Here is a 6,337-nt window from a genome sequence, read left to right on the forward strand (position 1 = left end):
GCCTCCGCTGCCGGCACGCCCCCGACGGCCTTGGGAGGAAGGCTCCCTGCTGCTGCTGACGGGGGACCAGGATTTATTCGCGGGTGGCAGCTCGCAGCCATGAACGACGCCGTGAAAAACGGCGGGGGGCCGGCGCGGCCTTTGTTCGGGATGCTGCAAAAAAAGCAGCCGGGCGGTTGCAGAGGAGATAAAGCAGCATGTCAGTGCTGCAGAGGTCAGGGCTGGAAATTCAGCGTGCCGATACCTCCCCTGCCCGCTTCGGGGGCCAGCGAAGGTAAACAGAGGCTCCGGGCGGGCGCAGGGGAAGGTTCGGGAAGCGCACGCTTTCTGCTCAGGCAGAACCATCAGCCAGGGCCCGGCGGAACGCAGAGGGCACCCGCAGCCCTCCCCGCTGCTGCTCCTCTGCTCCTGCAAGCCCGGCACGGATTAAAGCCCTCAACCCCCTCCGACTTGCCTACGCGCCGGCCCGAAGCTGCCTTCGGACGCCGGAGCTTATAGCGGTGACACCACACGGTTCACCTATGGAAAAAGCCTTCCTCCCAGCTCGGGGCGACCGAGCCTGCACGTCAAGGAAGGCGTAAGAGCATGCCCATGGGCAGCGGCGCACTGGGCACGCCGATGCGCCCGCCCGGCGCCCGCCCTTCTCAGCCATGAGACTTCGCCGCGACCAACAGCGGGCAGCTCGGCGCGCGGGTGCCTGTCCCGTTTGGAAAAGCCTCCCCTCGGGGTGGCAGGGGAGCGGGGGAAGCGCCTTCCAGAGCAAACCGCAGGCCAGCTGGAGCGGGACGCTTGGGAAGCCCTGCGCTGCGGAGGGGTCCCTGCCCCAAGCTCCCCGTCGGGAGCCGGCACTCATCCCCCCGGGGTGCGGTGATTATTGCTGCTGCCTCGCCAGGGCGAGAAGGAGCGCTTCCTTCGCAAATAGATCGAGGCTGGCTCGCAGTCGGAACTTATCAAGAAGAAGAGATGGTAGACTCCGAAAGGGGGAAAATAAACAAATTTGGAAGCAAACTAACTGAGCAATCCTGCACTTATCTCCGAGTCACAAGTCCTGCTTCACCGGGTGCCAGCCGATAACATCGCGAAGGCAATCCGAGGCTTACAGCTCTCCGCAGCGCTTTGCTGAGTGATGCAATCAGAAACAATCCTCAACTCGGCTCCGGGCAGATAAAACCTTTTCTTGTCCCTCAGGCAGCTGAAATCAGCTCCTGCTGCCGCCTCTGCCCGATACTGCATGCTGGCACGTCAGCTGAGCCGGGGGGCTCTTCCCGCAGCCGGGCGCCTCGTGCCAAGAGTGGGCACCCACTTGGAGAAGAGCCAGTTTGGGGAGCACACAGCGAGGGGCTGCAGCCCACGGGATGGCAGGGATGGGAACGCAGCAGGGATGGGAACGCGGCAGGGATGGGAACGCGGCAGGGATGGGAACGCGGCAGGGATGGGAACGCGGCAGGGATGGGAACGCGGCAGGGATGGGAACGCGGCAGGGATGGGAACGCGGCAGGGATGGGAACGCGGCAGGGATGGGAACGCGGCAGGGATGGGAACGCGGCAGGGATGGGAACGCGGCAGGGATGGGAACGCGGCAGGGATGGGAACGCGGCAGGGATGGGAACGCGGCAGGGATGGGAACGCGGCAGGGATGGGAACGCGGCAGGGATGGGAACGCGGCAGGGATGGGAACGCGGCAGGGATGGGAACGCGGCAGGGATGGGAACGCGGCAGGGATGGGAACGCGGCAGGGATGGGAACGCGGCAGGGATGGGAACGCGGCAGGGATGGGAACGCGGCAGGGATGGGAACGCGGCAGGGATGGGAACGCGGCAGGGGTGGGAACGCTGCATGGATGGGAACGCTGCAGAGATGGGAACGCAGCAGGGGTGGGCGCTCGCTCCCAGCTCCCAGCCGCCCTGCACCATCTCCTCCCTCCTCCCAGCAAAGGTGTTGCTCAAATCAAGGCGCTGACCTTGTCAGTGAGCCTTTGCCCCGCCAGCTTGCCAGAGCAAGGCACGGCCCCAAGGGCAAACCCTTCCGCCCAAGGGCAAACCCCTCCGCCCCATGGGAAAGCCCCTCTGCCCCACACAGGCTGTGTCTGCGGGGCCCACGGGTGGCCAGTCCCATGGGTGGCCGGTCCCGCGGGTTCTCCAGGAGACACCTTGGCTACCTGCAGCGTACTGGGGCAACGTGCCAGGCACAGCGGGCACACTCCCCAGCCACAGCTCTCCCCACCGGCGAGCAACCCCATCCGATCCCCCGCTCTTTCTGGGGCGCTTCCAGGGCTGCCAGAGCTGCGCCCTGCACCTCTCCGCCCGCAGACAGAGCCTCCGGGATTGTAAAAACACACGTTACACCCACACCAAAGAACTTCTGGCTTCCAAACCCATGGGCAGACCCCCAAGCTGGGTGCCCGGGACTACCAGTCGCTTTGAAAAGCAGAGGGCAAAGCATCGTTTTCCAGAAGCTGTTGAGGTTCCAGCACGATGCTCAGAGCACCTGAGGACGCACCACAGCCTCAGCGCCCCCAGGCGACCCGGCGTTTCGGGGAGTAGCCCACTGGTAAGCACCACACGTTCCCCAAGCCACAAGGAGAGGGCTACCGAGGCCGTGCCACATCCCACACCCAGATATGGCCACATGTTCATCAGACCCGTCCCCAGCATCACCACCCAAGGATTCGTCCCGGAGAGACCCTCACCGACGTCACCACGGCTGACAGCGTACGACGGGGGATCCCTGCACCGGCACCCGCCGAGACACGCGAGGCCTCGGTGGGCAAGAGCTCCTCGCAGCCTTGTTTGACTGAAATAATTTTATTTGAAGACAATATGCTATTTCAACAGTTTTAAGTTGCATGGGGTTATTTAAGATGGATTCAGTTTTAATTTAATCAGTTTAATGGGATTTTATGTTTTTAGATATAGCACCTCCAAATTGTCTGATTAACTTTTCAGAATCAATACGCTTAACAGCAAAGCATACAATTACACAGGCAAATGATCTCTTCCCTGGCTTCCGCGTGAGCAATCGCCCGGCTTCAGCTCATGCCGGGGGGGTGCGGATCAGCCCCCCTGCCCCAGTTCAGTGTGGCAGCCCGGCCCCCCTCCCCAAATCACATTCCCAGAGGGAGATAGTGCCCAGGGCTGGCGGGATGCTGGAGGGATGGAGGCCACCGGCCAGTTGGGTTTGCTTTCACGCACGTTTTTTTAATCACAACACATTAAAGACCCAAAAGCATCCCTAGAAAAGCTGGGCTGGGACGGCATCCATCGCAGCGTCACCAGCAAATGGCCCCGGTTGGCCTGGCACAGGGGGATAGCCCCAAACCAGCCCGGCCCCTTGCACCCCCCCAGCCCCCCAAATGTGGGTGCAGGAGCTGGCCCCAGCCAGCCCAGCTCGCACCAGCCTTGCTCCTGCACGGGGCACGTACTGCCTCCCGCTCCCAGTTTATTCCACCAGCCTCACATATCCCCCTTGCTTTTGTCAAGTTGCATAATTTTTGAACTTACATACTTGAAAAATTCTTTTAGAAATGTCAAGGTGACTGGCGTATTAAAAATGAGCCAGAGCAAACAGGAATGACATTATTTTAATTCTTTCGGTGCCAGGTCATTTTCTCTGTAATAACACAGCTTAGACACCAGCCTCCCGCCCCTTGCATCATCCTTCCCGGGACTTTCGCCGTTGTTTTTATTTGTTCATCTGCTAGAACAAAGCGAGGGGGAGAAAGAAAAGCCACCGCTGTGGTGGAAACCCCTTTCACCAGGATTTAAGAGATTTGTTTCCCCAAATCCCACTGAAATTTCACAGTATTTGGGCAAATTCAAACCCTCTGGAAATCTCTGACCTAACACAGGAGAAATCCCCTGTTTTCTTTTAGTATCTGGGCGATTTGCTTCAGGGAAGCGTTCCAGATTTACACACCAGACCACACATTATTGTAATAATCTGTATCAGCGTACCCGGTGCATTCCCAGCTGCGGGTTACGAGCTCCATCGCCTTGGTTTGCGCCGAAGGAACCAAGGTCTGGAGCAGTTGGGTCCCTTAGCAGGTCGGAGACTAGCCAGTGCTCAGAATTCTGCCCTTTCCACTGGGCTACACTGCTCCTGGAGGTGGCCAGCAAAACCACACGCCCGCATCACTCCGGTTGTAGAGGGTGCCCTTCCCCCGGGGCGATAAGCACCCCGCAATTTGCAGAATATTTATATTTAATGCCCCCCAGGGCGAAGGAAATCCTGCAATGGCTCAAGGCACAGCAGCACCGTGATCCAGCTGGAGCCATTTGGTTAAAAGGAGGGGGAATAAATCTCATTTCCTTCGGCTCACGGGCGCCAAGCCCCATGGCAGCTGGGAGCACAGGGGGATGCGCCCGGCCCTGCTTTCGGCCGAGGGGTTTTCCCCCCCCTCTCCTTGCACCAAGCACCAGCCCCGCTGCTCCCACCAAACCAGCGGAAAGGCCACCTCCTCCCAGCAGGGCTTGCTTTCTGCTGGATCAGTGGGTTGCACCGGCCCACGGCGGAGCATCGGAGCGGCAGCAGGGGCACCTTCCTCCCCCCAAACAGCGCTGCGTCACACGCACCCACCGCCTGCAGCACGGGTGCCTAGGCCACGGGGCTCGGAAGGGCTCGTGGCTTGGAGGTGCCATGCCACAGGGCTCGAGGAGGTGACAAAAGCTATTTTGAGCCCCGCTCGCTCTCCTGACCCCCCGGCAGAGGATGCTCTGGGGGGGACAGCGGGAGGGCAGGCACCCCTGGACTGCAGCTTGGGAGATGCTGAGCGCCATGTAAAATGCTGAATATCAAACAGGGAGGAGAGGGCACCTTCCCGGCCTTCCCGAGCGGCACAGGGATGCTGAAAAGCATCGGGGGGAGCCGGTAACATCCGCCACTGCCACAGCTGTTTGCTTGAGCAAACAGCAGCCAAGCCTCCCGGCCTCTTTCTGCTCACCCAGCTGCCAGACCTCGCTCCAGCTCCGGGCAGGAAAAAACATTTCCTCAGGTAGGGCAGTAACGACGCGATTGAACTGGGGAGTTATTTTTTTTCCCCTCCAGCTGTGCATACAGTAAGCAAAGCCCGGGAGGCAACGGGCGCTAAGCTCGCACTTCAACGCTAAGCCCACGCCCCGGCCGATTCAAGCGCGTTCCCAGGCTCTCCACGGAGCACACAGCCGGACCCAGGGCAGGGGGCTTACGGATGCACCGGCATCCCACCCCTGCCCCCAGGAAAGCAACGGGAACGCCCTCCCCAGCCCAGTCTGCATCATCTTGAACAATACGGCCGGCTCCTCGCTAAGCCACCGTCCTCACCGCCACGGCGGGCAGGAGGCAGAGCCGCACGCAGAAGAGCCAGGTTTAAGGGCAGCATTTCCACCGCTCCGGGGGAGGGGGGGGGGAAAGCTTGTGAAGAACGGGTGAAACTGCGGGCAGCTCGGGAGCAGACAATTAGAAGCGGTGCTCAGCAGCGCTCGGGCGAAGCCTGTGCTAAAGCACAGAGGGCAATAAACACGCTGCTGCGAGAGAAAAAAAAAATTAGATATTTTTTCCAGTGTTTGTCTGAGCAAACAGAAGCTATTTGCAAATGGTTTTGAGGTGGTAGCGGCCTTCCTCTGCGAGTGCCAGCGGCGCGAGAAGGCGCAGGGGGTGTTTCCTCCCCCAGTGCAAACAGGGAGGTGCACGGGCGGCCGGTGCTCAGGCACCCCGGCAGGCGACACGGGCCACGGGGGAGGATGGAGGAAGGGAGACTCCTCCAGTCTGACCATGCAAAAAAGCTAAAACACCCCCAAAACCCCCACCAAAGCAGAAGCAGCACCCCAATGCAAGGAGGGGGGCGGTGGGTGCCCAGCCCCACAGGACCCCGCAGCCCCAGCTTTCCAGCAAGGGCGCATCTCCGCAGCCAGGAGACCCGCAGGGAACATTCCTGGGCATCAGAGCCCATCCCCGTGGCCAGCAGCCACTGTCCCCGCAGACCTGGCCCGCCCCAATGGGGGGACCACGGGCAGGGCGAGATGCTTTCCGGCTCTCCGGTTTCCTCCAGCCAGAGCATGCCTGGGCAGAGCTGCTCTGCAAGGGGAGCAGCTCCAGGTTTTCTATTTATGGGCTCTATTCATCCCCAGCCGGGTTTCGGCGGTGCCCTGCCATAAAAGTTGCCTGCTCCTCTGTCCTGGCAGCCAGGAAGCCTCAGCCAGCTTGAGGAGACCATAGGAAATGGCAAAGCCTCAGGCTCCAGCCCTCCAAAATAAGGTGCAGCTAAATTAATATGGTGTGAGCGACTGGTGAAGTGATGTCACCCGGGCCTCGCAGCAAGCGGCGTGGGGGGGGGAGAAATAAATGCATCCCTCTGTCCTGA

This window comes from Egretta garzetta, unplaced genomic scaffold, assembly GCF_000687185.1.
Source record: "Egretta garzetta isolate BGI_Z169 unplaced genomic scaffold, ASM68718v1 scaffold819, whole genome shotgun sequence".
NCBI classification, from domain to species: Eukaryota; Metazoa; Chordata; class Aves; order Pelecaniformes; family Ardeidae; genus Egretta; species Egretta garzetta.